General features: G+C 52.0%; 1 protein-coding gene across 3 annotated transcripts in view; it reads left to right on the top strand.

Annotated features, from left to right (window-relative positions):
* LOC146789724 (WD repeat-containing protein 48-like) overlaps positions 1–17,978 on the top strand; it is a 427,316-nt gene that overhangs the window by 193,701 nt on the left and 215,637 nt on the right. The window lies entirely within an intron of this gene.

The raw sequence follows: 17,978 nt of genomic DNA, 5'->3' as shown, positions 1-17,978 counted from the left end.
TCTTGCTGCCGAGCTGCGCGGCCCCCCCGTCCCCCCCTCCCAGACCGAGAACACATCGCACTGCCATCTCCAGGCCCCACCATAGGCACTGCCAGACTTCTAACCCTAATGTATGAGTGCATGGTCCAGTGTACAAGTGTAGTGCTGTATTAACATTCCCTCCCCACTCCCGCTCCAGCCGACACCCCCAACTCGTCGGAGGAGACCCTCCCAATAAACCGTCCCTTCATCAACCATTCCCTACCCCATCCCGCCCCCTCCCACCACGACAGCCCAATCCTGCCGGGATCCAGACCCCTCCCAACCCCTGTGTCGAACAGAACCAGTGTTGTGGGGTATTCCCTCTCTGGGTGACATCAGTGAGCTGGACCTACCCTCCCCTATCCCGATATTTCACCCACTGCAGCGCCCCCGCTAAAAGCGAGGAGCAGAAGTGGGGTGGGAGGGGGAGTGCCGAGGCAAATAGTAGCCACAACCACCCTACCAGTGTCTAATAAGTATTGAGAGGCGGTACTAATGGGGCTCTTGATCTCAATGCTCCCCCCAACCTCCACAAGCTCCACTAAAGGTCAAAGGACTGGAACAGCTCTCCCCACAGTCAAGGCAGTCCAACTTGTGGATTCAGACAGTCCATGTCGGCAACCAGAAGGAGGCATGAGCAAGGGAAAGAGAAAAGGATGCAGAAAAGAATGGGCTAGGAGAAGTGAAAAGGATGCAGAAAAAGGAGCACAAAGGGATCATGACATTAATACTAATCAGTCCGGAGCAGACGTCTGAGACCGGGACCCAGATCAAGCCCCAGGGCTGCGCCGCGGGGACACGGAGGGTCGCTGGTCCCTAAGGAAGTCCTCCACCTGTTGAGGATTGCCGAAGAAGAGGGCTTTGCCATGATGCGTAATCTTGAGCTTGGCGGGGTACAGCATGGAATATGGGATGTCGCGCTGCTGCAGCTTTTTCTTTACTCCCGCGAACTTGCGACGAGCCTCCTGCACCATCTGGGTGAAGTCCGGGTAGAACGAGAGAGTGGTATTTTCATGCTGGATCGGTTGTTGCTCTCGCGCCAGGCGCAGCAGAGTGTCACGGTCTCTGTAATTGAGGAACTTGATAATCACCGGGCGCGGCGGAGCTCCAGGGACCGGCTGGGGCCCCAAGGATCTGTGAGCTCGCTCCACCACCAGCTGAGGCGAAAAAGAGTCCCGTCCGAATTTATCTATCAGTAGGCGTTCTATGAACTCCTCCATGCGGCTGCCGCCGCTGGATTCCGCAAGGCCATCCAGGCGGACGTTGTTCCTCCGGGAACGCGCCTCCAAGTCCTCATTTTTTTCCACAATGACTTTGTAGTCGATCCATCTGCGAGATTTTAGTTGCGCCGATCCCGGCCCCATCCTCCAGCTCCGAAATCCGACCCTCCGCCTCCTTCAGTCACTCCCCGTGCTGATCCAGCCGGTGCACCACCACGTCCAGCCGAGTATTCATATTATCGATCTTGGCGTCAATGGAGGTTAAACTCCGCTGCATACCCACGAGCAGGGACTTCCAGTCCAGTTCCTCCTCCTCGCTGGGACCCGGTTCCCCTCCATCCGCAGTCTGGGCGCGCTTTTTTTTCTTTGGGGGGTTGAAATGCATTGTCGATTGTTTCGCGTCCGGTTTGCCCATTGTGTCTTCAGACGCCAAGATCAGTCCGTGCGGGGAGCGTGTTGTTCAAATCACGCGATTGGCGCCATTCCCAAGGGCCAGACCACGGGCCCCGCACCCCCCCCTGCTCCGCACCTGTCCTCCGCTCCAGTTCCAACGGGGCCACCCACTGGGGCCGTCTCCCAATGGCTGTCGATAGTGTTCCGCCCGGATGTCCAGCTAGAGGCCCAACTCTGTCCAGTGGCAAGCAGGAGTCGCAGCACCCCCCACGCTCCTCCAGCCACAGCGCCAGTCAGTCACGCACCTGCAGGACCGAGCAGATGACCGAAGGGGCACCCACCGGGCCAGTTCCCACGCCTCCCGCCAGCGAGGAAATCCCGAAGGGGCGATCCAGCCAGACCCAGCCACTCTCCAGCTCCAGGCGCACCTCCAGCGCCTCACAGATGGCGTCCAGGCGCAGGATTCTGCCGCTCCTGTCCTCCGGAGCGCCGACAAGGTAGGCGGAGATACCAGAGAGCGCGCCTCCAGCCCTCTCGGCCCCGCGGTCTTCAAAGCAGGCCTCCAGCACACTCGCCGGCCCCAGTAGCAGCAGCCCGTGTCTCCCGAGCGGAGGGGGGGGTCACACCTCCGCGAGCAACCATGGGGGGGACAACGCCGGCAGCGGCCCCAAGGCGGCACCAACGCTGCGGCCCAGCAGGCCCTGAGGATCCCCGGCGGAAGGTAGCACCGGTAGCCGTTTCGTCGCTCCGCCCCTCTCACCAAGCCTCCCCCGACGATTTCGCAAGCCGATCTTTCCGCCTCCGGGTCTCCGCTCCTCTTCAAACTGACACCGGACAGTCTGAGTACTGCGCCACTCGTCAATGTGGTTAGTTCACCATTAACTGGCCAGGAGGATGGTGCTGCAGGATGAACATTTGCCTGGCCGGCTGGAGCCTCACAGAAGTGCGGCCATGACGGTCCAGCGCCACCTAGCGCCCCGACTGAGTGATTCAGTAAGATTCAAAGTGCACTTAGTGGTGAGTATCTGACACGTGAACGGGCCACTTGATGTGAGGGGGTCCGTGAGCATAAGCACTCTAAACAAATGCCATGCATAGACATATCACAAATTAAAAGTAAATAGTAAACACAGTAAAACCCTACTCCAGAAAATACTCCGGGCGGCCTCCTCGGCGGAGAGAAATAGCTCAAGAAGTTAACTACAGTGGAGATTAATGGTAGTAAAGCAGTAGAGTTAAGTGGTCCCTACGAGTGCTCCTGCGACCGGAGCTTTCCTTCACCAGCCATTATCGGGGGGGGGTGTTGTACTCACATAGACCTCCTGGTACACAGCCCAGCTACATACCCGCTGCCGCTTTTTCGGTGGGTGGCTGAGCGGTTGTCAGGTACTGGTATTCGTACGCGAGGTGATTGAAGCGTGTGGGGGGTGTGAGGACCCGCCTACAGGTTGATTACGTTGAGCTGCGGTAAGTGTCAGCTACTAGAGCGGTGAACAGCAGAACTGCATGAGGCTTTTGGAGATGTAGAGGCTTAACTCTGGCGGCCATGTTGAGACAGTTGGTGTCAGTTGTTATGGTGCCATCAGATATTACGGCAGTGCCTTTACAATCATATGCAGCGTGATTAGAAACGCAAGCAAAAACAGTAGAAAATGGCCTGTTATGTGCAATTATAGCCTTATAGTGGGAGTATTTGGAGTCACACCAAGATATTTCTTTGGTTCATTTTGTATCTTTGTTTGGTTAGGAAAGATGTCATCGCTGTGCTGTTGCAATTGTGTGCAGTTTGATTTTTGGGAGCTTCGGTTGGGTGAGAAGTCATGTTTACATAATCCTCATGGGGCAAGAAATGAGACGCTGTTTTTATTATAATCTTGTTACTCGCAGTGCTATTGTACATGTGAAGGGCAGAGGTGATGTAGATATTATTTAGGGACAGACTTAGTGGGGTTTACCATTTGCCTTATGTAAATCCGAGACTTTTGTCACTCATCTGTCCACCTTCCGGGTGTGCTAAATTTGGAATAGCATTGTTCCCAACAGATTGGTTCAATATGGCCACGTCACAATAAGGGTTATCTAACTGGTAATGTATGGTTGCTAATGCCCTTACTGGGTCATCTGGAGCATGGATATTGTGCACTAGGGAAGGGGGACGAATCAGTTGATAAATTCTGCCCAGGGTATGTCGGTCATTCAGTCCCTGAGTATTGGATCGTAGGCGGAACACCCAGCGCTGTTCTTGTGTGAAAAGAGTTCTTGTTGGCCAGTGGGGATTGGAGTCAATGATGGTCCAACGCAAACGGTCTGGTGTGTGGTGTTCTTCAAGGAAATGTGTGCACATTTTAGTGTTGGTTTTCCTACAGCATATTGTGCTGTGGTGCCCGCTAATCCATATCTTAACAGCTCTCGTCATACCCACATAGCATAGGTGGCAGTGGCATGTAATCAGGCAGACCCAGTTCCTAGTGTGCAATTAGTGTGACGTTTTGTTGCCAGGGTCTCTGCAACCCCAGGTCTGTGCTTTTCATTGTGGTTGTCAGGGGGCAGACTGAGCATAACCCACAGGGGAAATATACCTCTACTGGTGGGAGAGCCCATAGTGTAGGTTGCCCAATGCATGGTGTCTGGGGATGAGTATGTACAAGGAGGTCCTTCAGGTTATGTGTGCATTTGTATGCGAATAGTGGGGTTGGTCCAGGAGTAAAGTTACAGGTGTTAAGAATCCCCCAGTGTTAATGACTTTCTGTATTTTGTTGGATGAGCGGCTAAAGGTCGTAACACACGTCAATGTGTCATTTGGGATTCTCTTCCCTACTTTCTAGCTAACTCTCCCTGTGATTGTTCTTGGCCCACTTGTAGGCTTTGTGTATCACCTTATGTGGGTAGTGGCGATCCTCTAAGTTGGATCTCAGAAAGGATGCCTGCCTCTCCTATACTTTGGTGATGTTACAGTTCAGACGTAAGCGGAGGAACAGACCTTCAGGTAGGTTGTCCCTTAGGGATGTTTGGTGGCTTTCTTAGAGTAGCAGGCTATTCCCGTCAGTCGTTTTTTAAAAGTTTGTTGTGAACAGTTGACCTTCTTGGATTGAAATGGATAGGTCGAGAAATGGTATGGCGCTTTCTGATGTGGTATTGCTGAATTTTAACTACGGGTCCAGTGTATTGACCCAATTGCAGAATGAAGTCTCTGAATAATCATTCCAAAACAGCAAAATGTCTCTAACGCCGCCACAGTAGTATATTGTTGCGAAAAGGGATCCTCTCGTGTTCTCTGTATTTGCTTTCGAAAGCCGCCATATAGATGCAGGCCAAACTAGGGGCGAAAGTGCTGCCCATGCAAGTGCCTCTTATCTGGTGAGAGTTGGTCTTGGAACTCGAAGTAATTTTCTGAGGGAAGCACATTCAACAATGAATGTGATGGGGGTTTTGAAAGGCCAGGGGTCTTCCTGGTGGAGGATGTCCTCCAGGGCTCCTAGGGTGGGGGATGTTGGTATATAATGACTCAACATCCAATGTCACCAGGAGGTTTATCTTCTCAGGTGAAGGTCTGTATCAAATTGAGAACATCCGTCGTGTCTATGTAGGGGTCTTCATAATGGTGGGTCGCAAGAAAGTCTGAGTTTACTGAGCAGTTCCAGAAGTGACTCAATCCCCGATACGATGGGATGTCCGGGTGGAGAATTGACACCCTTGTGAATTTTGGGGAGGGTGTAGAAGTATGGTGTCGTGGGTTGTTCATTATTCAGGAAGCCGGCCTCTTGTTTTGTAATCCATCCCTCTGTCTCTGCTTCTGTGATGAGTCCTTTAATTCTGATGGTCAAGCGTCCGGTGGGATTTGTCTCGATTGGAAGGTAATATTGGGTGTCGGCCAATAGTCGCCGGCGTTCGTCATTGTAGGTGGTCATGTCCTGTAGAACAATGGTGCTGTCTTTGTCAACTGGTTTCACCACGATGATTGTATCGTCTGTAATCCCTTTGAGGAGGTTCCTCTCTGATGTAGACATGTTGTTGAATGGAGGGGGTCTGCTCGGAAGTGCTATTTCTTTTAGGATAGCTTGTTCGAAGGCAATTATTTAATCTGAAAGAAACACATTAGATTCCTCACCTTAGAATATCCCCAGGCGTCAGGCTGGATCCGGAAAGATTTTTCATCAGCAATACCCTTGCGCGCCGCTAGGCGTCTGCGGCTCCGCATCCGTCGTCGGCGTTGTGATCGCCGGGATGACGTCGTCAGAGAACTTAGACGCCACCCTCACGCGCTGACATCAGTTCTTCTTTTTTCCGCGCCAGTAAGCGCCGATCCGGGAAGAGCATACTCATTTAGTCACTTTTTGACTAAACTTTTTTTAACTCTTTTGGTTCCATTTCCAGTCGACCTCGACTCTGGTGCTGATAGGAATGCCTGGCTTCAAGCCTTGTGACGCCTGTCACCGACTGATGTCGGTCACGGATCACCACCGTCGGTGCCTCTATTGCCTTGGTGCCTCTATTGCCTTGGGGCCAACCACAATGCCGAGTCGTGCCTCGACTGCTTGGCCTTGACCTCGAAGGCTAGGCGGGAGCGGTCCCGCAAGCTGCTAGAGATCCGGCAGTCCGCTCAAGGTCCCGGTCGAGGAGGAGGTCGAGGGACCAGTCGCGGAGCCGCAGTCCTCATCGCTCGTCGGAGTCGAAGTCTTTGCATTCCAGTAAGTCGAAGCACAGCAAGAAGTCAAAGAGGTGTCATCGCTCTTCTTGCTCCCCTCGCCGGTCGTGCGACTCGGCTGAGGGTTCGGGTAGCACTACCCGCGCGGCTCCGTCTGAGCCGCGGGAGTCCCGTCCGACCCCATACCCTCCGGTCCCTGGGTCTGACGCCACTCTGGCGTAGACCAGAGACTTCCTCGTGGCCATGATGAGCCTGGCTCCGCCGTCGACGCCTGCCGCCGCGCCTTCGGGTCCCGGAGGCTCGACTGGGAGGCCTAGCAAGCCGGTGCCGTAGTCTACTCCAGTCCTGACGCCGCAGGTCCCCACGGGATCCAGGCCTGGATCCTGGTCGACCTTATGACTCCGCCGGTGCCGGCCCCTCTGGTGCTGCCCCCGGCGCCGCCTTCGGACGACGCCATTCCCCGGTTTAGTCCCGGTCCGGGCCCAGAGTCGGAAGCGGGTGACTGGTTCATTGTCCTCCCGGCTCCGATCATTCCACCTGTATACCAGGAATCGGATGACGGTGACGACTGGGAGGGGTCTGAGGACCCTCTGGCACAGCAGTGCCAGTTATCTCAGGACTGGGCAGACAATCTGGGGAATGCCAGTGGTCTTGATACCTCCCCTGACACTGGCTTCATCTCTCCTCCGTCCGTGGCTTCGGTGGAAGGTGCTACATTTTCTGTGGTGCTGCGCAAGGCTGCCGAAGCCCTCGGACTAGAGCTGCCTGCTGTGGCCGTGAGGACTAATCTCCTCACTGAAGTGCTTCAACCGTCGGCAAGCTCCTCGGAGCCTCTGCTGCAGTTCAATGAAGCACTGTCGGACGTTCTGAAGGGCACCTGGTCCAAGCCCTCCACAGTCCCTCCTGTGGACCGGAACGTGGCCCACGCCACTGCCCTGCACCGGGTGACTCCAGTTTTCTGTTGCACCCCACGCCGGAGAGCCTGGTTATCCAGGCCTCTACTTCCCAGACCTCCTTCCCGTCCACTCCCCCGGATCGGGAATCCAAAAGGCTGGAACAGTTTGGGAAGAAAGTGTTCTCCCTTAGTTTGGAGTTGCGGTCTATCAACACCGCGTGCCTTTTGGACCGTTACTCCCACTCCCTGTGGGATACGGTGGAGGACGTGCTGCCCCAGTGTCCGGAGGAGGCCCGGACACGGCTCGCCCAGGCTCTTGCCGAGGGGGGTATGCGGCACGGCATGCAATCCGATGTGGACTGGACACAACGGACTCGCTAGGCAGGGCAATGGCAACCACGGTGGCGATTCGTCGCCACGCCTGGCTGAGGTCCACGAGTTTCTCCGTGGATGTCCAGAGCACCCTCATGGACATGCCCTTCGATGGCAGTCAGCTTTTTGGCGACAAAGCTGACAGTGCGCTGGAGCGCTTTAAGGACTCCAGGGCTACGGCTAAGTCCTTGGGCCTCTCGGCCCGTGCCTGCAAACTTCCGCTTTTCGTCCCTTTAGTGGCCAAGGAAGGGGCGCCCCCTCAAGTCTGTCTAGCCACAGGCCGCAGAACCAGTCTCAATGCGGTTGCGGACGTGGATTCCGCCGAGGCGGAGCAGGGGGACAACGAGCCGGTCCATCCACATCTACCCGGGCAGCATCCGCCTCAAAGCCCTCCTAGTCCGTGCTTTCAGGCCCATTCCACGCCAGTGGGAGGCAGAGTTCGCCATCACCTGCTCCACTGGCGTACCATCACATCGGACAGGTGGGTGCTGCAAATCGTCTGAAGGGGCTACTCCCCTCCCCTTCGAGGCGACCCCTCCAGCCATGCCACCGCAGTACCACCGCATGTCGGGTGATCACTTGCAACTCCTGCAGGAGGAAGTTACGGCCCTCTTGGCCAAGGGGGCCATCGAGCGCGTTCCTGGCCCAGAAGTAGGTCTGGGTTGTTACTCCCACTAATTTCTGGTTCCCAAGAAGGGCAAAGGGGGCCTACGCCCTATCTTGGACCTCGGGTGCGTCAACGCCTTTTTCCGGAAGGAGAAGTTCAAGATGCTCACCTTAGCTCAGGTTCTGGCTGCCCTAAACCCTGGAGACTGGATGGTAGCGTTGGACTTGCAGGACGCTTATTTCCACATCGCCGTCCTGCCGGCCCACCGGCGTTAACTGAGGTTCACGGTAGGCCCGAGCACTTCAAGTTTACCGTGTTCCCCTTCGGCCTCACCAGTGCCCCTCGGGTGTTCACGAAAGTGATGGCGGTGGTCGCAGCTCACCTGCGCAGATTAGGGGTTCCAGTCTTCCCCTATCTCGAAGACTGGTTGTTGAAGGCGGGCTTGCCCCAGGCAGTAGTCTCCCACCTCCAGACTACGGCTGACCTCTTGCATTTGCTGGGGTTCTCCATCAATGTGCCGAAGTCGCATCTGAGTCCCTCCCAGAAGCTCCTCTTCATCGGAGCGGTTCTGGACTCGGCGCAGTTCCGGGTCTATCCTCGAACAGCGGGTCTGGCATATTCAGACTCTCATCCCAATCTTTCGGCCTCTATCCCGGGTTTTGGTCAGGTTGGTGCTGTGGCTTCTGGGTCTGATGGCCTGCTGCATCCTGTTAGTGCATCATGCCAGGTGGCGGATGCGGGCTCTGCAGTGGGACCTTAAGTTTCAATGGGCCCAGCATTGGGGCAACCTGTCCGACCAGGTCTTGATCTCGGAGGGCACTGCCAGACAGTTGCAGTGGTGGGTCACGGACCACGATTGGGTCAGTGGCAGATCCCTCTCCCTACCCCAACCGGAGCACATAGTAGTGATGGATGCGTCCCTCCTGGGATGGGGGGCCACATGGGAGAGGCGGAGATCAGAGGCCTCTGGTCTCCGGCAGAGTCCCGGCTCCATATCAACTTTCTGGAGCTGCGGGCGATCCGACTTGCACTGAAGGCATTCCTTCCCTCTGTCCGGGGAAGTGTAGTGCAGGTGTTCACAGACAACACCACCGCCATGTGGTATTGCAACAAACAGGGCGGGTGGGGTCGTGGACCCTTTGTCAGGAGGCTCTGCGCCTCTGGACATGGCTGGAACATCAGGCCATCACCCTGGTGGTTCAACATCTGGCTGGCTCTCTGAACGCCAGAGCAGACGAACTCAGCTGCTGGTGCATGATGGATCACGAATGGCGTCTGAACTCTGACGTGGGGCAAGGCCTCTTTCTGCAGTGGGGAGAGCCTTGGTTAGATCTATTCGCCACCGAAGAGAACACACAATGTCAGCAGTTCTGCGTGTTGGAATTTCCAAGGCGGCACTCGCTCGGAGACGCTTTACGTCGCAAGTGGAGTTGTGGTCTCTTGTATGCCTTTCCGCCTATACCACTTCTGCCCAGAGTGCTGAAGATCAGGCACGACCGGGCCCAAGTCATCCTTGTGGCTCTGGATTGGACACGAAGATACTGGTATCACGAGCTACTCAGTCTATTGATCGATCCCCGATCCGACTGCCTCTTCAGGAGGATCTTCTGTCGCAGCAGCAGGGGATGGTCCTCCACCCGAACCTGTCCAGCCTCTACCTCCATGCGTGCAGATTGAGCGGCGGCAGTTGATGCCATTTGACTTGCCTCCTGAAGTCTGTAATGTTCTGGCAGCCAGCTGTCCCTCCACAAAATCGGTATACGCCTGCAGGTGGAACAAATTTGTGGCATGGTGCACAGCAAAGGCTGTGGTTCTCCTCTCTGCCCCTCTTTCTGAGGTTCTCCTCTTTCTTCTTTCCCTGGCCCAGCAGGGCTCTGCTCTGGGCCCCCTTAAGGGATACCTTTCGGCTATTTCTGCTTTCTTACGGCTTCCTGAACAGCCTTCTCTTTTTAAATCCCCTGTTTCTTGATTCTTTAAGGGCATTACCCACATGTTCCCTCCTGTCCCTTTCGTAATGCCTCAGTGGGATTTAAATCTAGTATTGACCTATCTGATGTGCGCTCCCTTTGAGCCTCTTCATAATTGTCCCGTTCGTCTGCTGACGCTTAAGACTGCTTTCCTGGTTGCCATCACCTCTGCTAGAAGGGTAAGTGAGCTCCAGGCTCTCTTCTAAGCCTCCTTTCCTTTCTGTCCATCCAGACAAAGTTGTTCTAAGCACTCGTCCTTTCTTTCTCCCTAAGGTGGTAACTGCCTTTCACATCGGCCAGTCTGTTACACTGCCCACCTTCTTTCCGCCTCCGCATCCCTCGAAGGAGGAGGAGAGGCTCCACCATCTGGACCCAAAAACAGGCGCTGTCCTTTTATCTGGACCGCACCAAACCGTTCCGTGTGGACGACCAACTCTTTATTGGCTACGTGGGCGCTAAGAAGGGGCGGGCGGTACACAAGCGAACCATCTCTCGGTGGGTCGTTTTGTGTATCAAGGCCTGTTATTCCTTAGCTAAAAATGAACCTCCTGTAGGGCTGAGGGCCCATTCCACTTGGGCCACAGCGGCGACCACTGCCCTGGGCCGGGGAGTCTCCTTGCAGGACATTTGTCAGGGAGCAACGTGGGCCTTGCTGCACATGTTTGCCAAACACTATTGCCTGGACAGCCAAGTCAGGAGAGACTGCTTCTTTGGCCGTTCTGTTCTCCAGCACTTTCCGGTGTGATTTTGGTTCGCAGACCCACCACCGGGGGTTGGTATTGCTGGGGTATCTATTCTAAGGTGAGGAATCTAACTAACGTGTTTCTTTCAGATGAACAAGTTACTTACCTTCGGTAATGATGTATCTGTAAGAAACTTTAGTCAGTTAGATTCCACACCGCCCCACCCATCCTCCCCGTTCTGCGAACCGATATCTAGGGTTGAGGTCATCCCTTTCAGGGCCCTAGAATTTTTGGCACCAGTGTCGGTCTCTTGCATGGCTCTGCGTTCCTGGCGCGGAAAGCTATGTAAAAACTGACGTCAGCACCCGAGGGCGGCTTCTAAGTACTCCGTCATCTTGGCAATCACGACGCAGACGACTGACGTGGAGCCGCAGATGACGCCTAGCGACGCGCAAGGGTATTGCTGATATAAATTCTTTCCGGATTCAGCCTGACGCCTGGGGATATTCTAAGGTGAGGAATCTAACTAATTAATGTTTCTTACAGATAAATCGTTACGTAAGGTAAGTAACTTGTTCATTAGGGGTGGTCACTGTTAGTGACGTAAAACGTGACTTGTTCCGTAGTCCTCTGCCTTCTTCCGGGGTGTAAGGTTTGGCTTGGAAGTAAGCCTGTAGTCTGATTTTTTTTTTTTTTTTTTTCCTGAACAATTTGTGTAGTTCCTGGTGGAGGCGGAATGTGTCTTCTCGTGGGGTGGGGACAAAGCCAAGGCCCTTCTCTAGAAGGCCAATCTCCTCATCTAGTTGTCATGAAGAAAGGTTGGCTACGAGTGTTTGGGTCTCATTGTCTTGCTCCTCAGTAGGGAATGGTCAAAAATTGCATGGAAATGCACACGCAATTGTCTAGTTCTTATCAACATAGCCAAACTCCTCTCAGATGCCCTTCTTCAGATCACAGTAGAAGAGAACTCACTGAAAACGGGCTTAACCATTACAGCATTCAAATCCAGCCTAGCGGAAATTGACGAGGAAATGAGTGAACATAAAGAATACCTCACCCAGCAAAAAATCAATAAGCTGCAGAAAGATGTCAAAAGTTTCAACTGAGAGAAGGTATACCCCTACATAAGAGGACTATCATTTCTTTACTAATTACACATCATCTGACTAGTGCTCCACCGCCTCTTCGTGGAGGTAGGGCTCGGTGACCAGCGACTCAAGTAACAAAGGCAGGAACAACTTCAACAGACAGCGGGATAACTTTAGCACCCCCCACCCCTTTCCTCACTTTCCCACACACCCATACCAGCAGAACATGTTTCCTGGACAATGGATGGGACCTCCCCCGATGTGGAATGTACATCCTGGACACACCCAACAATTTCCAATGTATCAACAATTCCTGAAACCCCCTTTTTTCAACAGAGGGAAGGGCAGAGGAAGAAGAGGCACATCCAAGAACATCCACTGGCAGGAACCAGAAGCCCAGATGCTACTGAGGAGCAAGACAATGGGACCCAAACACTCGTAGTCAACCTTTCTTCACGACCACTAGATGAGAATGAGGTTGGCCTCCTGGAGAAGGGCCTTGGCTTCGTCCCCACCCCACGAGTAGAAACATTCCGCCTCCACCTGGAACTACACCAATTCTTCCCAAAAAAATCAGACAACTGTCTTCCTTCCAAGACAAACCTTACACCCCGGAAGAAGGCACAGGACTATGGAACAAGTCCTGTTTTGTGTCACTAACAGCGACCACCCCTAACTAAATACTTACCTTCAATCAAGCTATCCTAAAAGAAATGGCGCTTACAAGCAGACCCTCCTCCATTCAACATGTTTACATCAGAGAGGAACCTCCTCAAAGGGATTACAGACAAAATACGACCATCATGGTAAAACCAGCTGACAAAGGCGGCGCCATCGTTCTACAGGACGTGACCACCTACAATGCGAATGCCAGCGACAATTGGCTGACACCCGATATTACCTCCCAATCGAGACGGATCCCAATGGATGCCTGACCATCAGAATTACAGGACTCATAACAGAAGCGGAAACAGGGATGGATTACAAAACAAGAGGCCGGCTTCCTGAATAATGAACAACCCAGAACACCATACCTCTACACCCTCCACAAGGGTGTCAATTCTCCACCCGGACATCTCATTGTATCGGGGATTGCGTCACTTCTGGAACCTCTCAGTAAATTGTGACTTTTTCTTGCGACCCATCGTTATGAAGACCCCTACATGTTTAAGACACCACGGATGTTCTCAATTTGATGCAGACCGTCCCATCACCTGATTAGATGGACGTCCTGGTTACATTGGACGTCGAGGCATTCTATACCAACATCCCCCACAACGCCACCCTAGGAGCCCTAGAGGACATCCTCCACCAGGAAGACCCCTGGTCGTTCAAAACCCCCATCATATTCATTGTCGAATGTGCTTCTCTCTCAATGGAAATTTCTTCAAGTTCCAACACCAACTCTATCACCAGATACAAGTCATTGCATGGGCAGCCCTTTCGCCCCTAGTTTGGCCCGCATATACATGGCGGCTTTCGAAAGCAAATGCATTGAACACGAGAGCAACCCTTTTTGCAACAATATACTACTGTGGTGGCGTTCTATTGATGACATTTTGCTGTTTTAGAATAGTGATTCAGAGACTTGCGCTTCATTCTGCAATTGGATCAATACACTGGACCCTTACTTAAAATTCACCAATACCATATGAAAGCTCCATACCACTTCTCAACCTATCCATTTCAATCCAAGGTCAACTGTTTATATCAAACTATAAAAAAACGACTGACTGGAATAGCCTGCTAGTCTATGAAAAGACACCACCAAAAATGCCTTATAGACAACCTACCTGTAGGTCAGTCACTTGGCTTATGTCAGAACTGTAACACCACCAAAGAATACGATAGGCAGGTATCCTTTCTGAGATCCAACTTAGAGGATCGCCACTACCCACATAAGGTGATACACAAAGCCTAAAAGTGGGCCAAGAACAATCACAGGGAGAGTTTGCTAGAAAGTAGGAAAGAGAATCCCGAATGACACATTGCCGTGCGTTACGACCTTTACCCCCTCATCCAACAAAATACAGAAAGTCATTAAACACTGGGGGATTCTTAACACAGGTAACTTTACTCCTGGTCTAACCCCGCTATTCGCGTACAAACGCACACATAACCTGAAGGACCTCCTTGTACATACTCTTCCCCCAGACAACACGCATTGGGCAACCTACACTATGGGCTCTCCCACCAGTCGAGGGACATTTCTCTTGTGGGTCATGCTCAGTCTGCCCCCTGACGACCACAACGAAAAGCTTAGACCTGGGGTTGTAGAGACCCTGGCAACAAAAACGACTAATTGCAACAATAGGAACAGTCTACTTGATTACATGCCCCTGCCACCTACGCTATGTGGGGATGACGACGAGACCTGTTAAGATACGGATCAGCAAGCACCACAGCACGATATGCTGTAGGAAAACCAACACTAAAATGTGCACACATTTCCTTGAACACCCAACAGTTTGTGTTGGACCATCATTGACTCCAATCCCCACTGGCCAACAAGAACTCTTTTCACACAAGAACAGCGCTGGGTGTTCCACCTACGATCCATTACTCAGGGACTGAATGACGACATACCCTGGGCAGAATTCATCAACTGATTATTCCCCCTTCCCTAGTGCACAATATCTATGCTCCAGATGACCCAGTACGCGCATTAGCAACCACATATGACCAGTTTGGAAAGCCTTACTATTGTGACATGTGGCCACATTGAACTAAGCTGTTCGGAACAACGCTATTCCAATCTTGGCACTCCCGCAAAGTGGACAGATGAGTGACAAGTATCGGATTTACGTAACGCAAATGGTAAACCCCACTAAGTGTGTCCCTAAATAAAATCTACATAACCTCTTCTTTCACATGTACAATAGCACTGTGAGTAACAGGATTCTAATAAAAACAGCGTCTCTTTTCTTGCCCCATGTGGATTATGTAAACATGACTTATCACCCAGCCGCAGTACTCGAAAATCAAATTGTGCACAATTGCAACTGCCCAGCGATGACCTCTTTCCTAACCAAACAAATACAAAATGAAACAAAGAAATATCTTGGTGTGACTATAATTGGGGCTATAATTGCACATACAGGCTATTTTCTACTGTTTTGGCCTACGTTTCTTATCACACTGCATATGATTATAACGACACTGCCGTAACTATCTGATGGCACCATACCAACCGCCACCAACTGTCTCAACATGGCCGCCAGAATTGAGCCTCTACATCTCCAAAAGCCTCATGTAGTTCCGCTGTTCACCGCTCTAGTAGCTGACACTTAGCGGTGCTCAACTTAATCAATGTGTAGGCGGGTCCTCACACCCCCCACGCTTCAATCACCTCGCGTACAAATACCAGTACCTGACACTCGCTTAGCCATTGGCAAAAAAGCGGCAGTGGGTAGGTATCTGGGCTGCGTACCAGGAGGTCAATGTGAGTACCTTAACCTCTGAGCGCGCCCCCCCCCCCCCCCCCCCCCCCGTTAATGGCTGGTGAAGGAAAGCTCCGGTCACAGGAGCACTCGTAGCGACCACTCAACTCTCTACTGCTTTTTTAATTTGTGACCCCTCGTGTATTCCCAATACCAGCCTTTCAGGATCCAACCGCAAGCTAGTAAGCTGCCGACCACGGACCCGATTCTGCCCTCCTGCTGCTGAGCTGAGCTCGAGCAGGGGAAGGTAGAACAATAGTTTTCCTGTCAGAGGGAGTTGTGACCACCTCACTAAGAAAGGACTTAGTGTATTGGGATGGGGTGGGGGTGCTTGCTAGCACCACCAGACTGTTTTGAATGGCACTTTTGGTGCCCTCCTTGCATACTCCAGCAGGAACCAGTTCAGGAAGTCGCTCTGGTGCGAAACTGGACAAAAGACACAGGAGTAACCTCTCCACTGTACAGCCCCTCCTCTGGGAGGGACCAATGAATCGTCCTAACCCTTTCCCTAGGGTACTTAAGGACTTACTTGTGGGTGGCTCTTCAGATTCATCGTGGGACAATATTCAGATCTGAAACCAATTCCACTTCAACCGTCTGGGCACCTTAGACTTCGTTGGACTTCGCCTGGAATAGAGACTGCATCAAGAAAGACTCCTGCTGCACCTGGTCTCGTTGTCCTGACAGTCTTTTGCTTCATCTGTGCCTGTGCTTCATTCAGGTTCTTCACCAGACCTGTGGGCATCAAAGACGCACAAAGTAATCTCCCTTCGAATGAAGGAGTCACTCCCCTGCATCTGCAGGCACCGCATCGATGCTGACCGGTCTGCTGCTTCTGAGGTCTCACAGACTCTGAAAGGTTCAGCAACACAGGTGGTGGTTCTGCAACTCCCTCGAGGCCTGCACGGTCTTCTCAGCAAGTTTTAGGCCAGCAACCCTCATCGGAACCGCTGGAACAGAACCCCTGTGCATTACGTTGACTTGCCAAGGCTTGTTGACTGTCCTCCAAAGATCTTCGGGCTACAAGGAGCTTCAGCGTCCAGCATCTCTTGCTACCAAGATCTTCATCCTCTCCGCATCCTCTGCACCGTAAGCCTGCATCCTTGGTCAACTGCTTGAGGTCCTCTTGCGACTCCTGTGCCTTTAGCCTGTGAGTCCTCTTGAGGATATTCTTTGGCTAAACTGTGCTCTCCTGCTTGCTTGGGGTCTGCTCTGACTCTCCTGCATTTGGTGAGTCCCCTGGACCTTGCTGGTCCTGACACTGCACCCTCTTCGTATTCCACGTCTGTTGCAGCAGGTACCAAGGCTTCTTGGTGCTCCCGCAGGGCACCTACCCCCCTGGTTCTCGACTTCTGACATGGGACAGCTCCTGAACTGCTCCTGGTCTTCTTCAGAATCGCCTGGTGCTCACAGCTGCAGAGCCGAGGTCACCGTCAACTCTCCTGCATCCTTCATCGGTGGTCATTGATCTTCCATGCCTCCTGGTCACTCCAGAGTGGCATATGCTCTGTCCCCTCTGCTTGCAGGTCCTTCTCCTCAAGAATCCATCCTTGGATTCCACCGAACTCTTTCACCTTCGCCAGCGGCGTCTTCAGTAAAGTTTTCCATTGTGGTCTACAGCGGATTCTGACATCACTTCGCACCTGTTCATCCGGCTTCACTGGTGTAGATTCCTGGGGTATCCACGGGTGCGGAGGGAAGTCCTTAGGGTAAGAATTGGGGTAAACCCATGTTATACAAACTATATGGTAAAAAGCGCCATGGTCGACAAGATGGGAAGATGTACTTGCACCTTGAACACACAGTGTGATTTGTTACATATATTATTAGATTGCCATAGGCTTTTAGAATTACGATGTATGTTTTTAAAACCATTATTTAAGTCATATGAGATCAAAACAAGGGCACAGGCTGTCGCACTGCTAACCGAAATGACTAATTTAGATATTGCCGTTGCTATGGGGAAGTTTATGCAAAAAGTGAAAGTACTTCTGAATACTTTTATCGAGCTTTAACAAATAGATCACGTGCAATTTAGGTTATAAAGGTGTTTAAATGGGTTTTTAAGATGTATTTTAATATTTTAAAAGAAATGAATTTTTTAAGATGTAATTTATATATTGTGTGTTTGGTTTATGGATCTACGGTCCAAATAAACGTGAATTAAAATTGAATTGAATTGACTCTCCAACCTTCCATGTGGTTTCTTCAGGTTCCACTGGGAAGGGCCCGTCTTCTAAACTGCAACTGCGACTTCCCCTTTGACTTGCATTAAGTGCGAGGCTGTGTTTCCACTCTGCACACAGCCTCCGCGGGGTTCCTGGGTACGTACCTAGGGTGGTCCCTTGTGTCCCCAGCTCTTCTGAGTCTTCTGGGTCGAGTCTCTACTTTGGCCGCAGTTGGCATTCCACTTCTTTAGTATATGGCTTGGTCTTCCCCTGGAGACCACCGTATATTTGTGCTTACTTACCTGTTTCCTTTTTAAATATTGTGTGTTTTGTTCATATCTCCGGGTAGGAGATATTCCAATGTGTTAGTGAGTGTGTGTATAATAAATATAAGTATTTGTATAACTGCACTGTGTGGTTCATTTTTGTTTAACCTACATTATATAATTAGTTTAGGAAAAACAAGATGCTTAACACTC

This window comes from Triturus cristatus, chromosome 10, assembly GCF_964204655.1.
Source record: "Triturus cristatus chromosome 10, aTriCri1.1, whole genome shotgun sequence".
NCBI lineage: Eukaryota > Metazoa > Chordata > Amphibia > Caudata > Salamandridae > Triturus > Triturus cristatus.
This window is presented reverse-complemented; position numbering and strand designations above follow the sequence as displayed.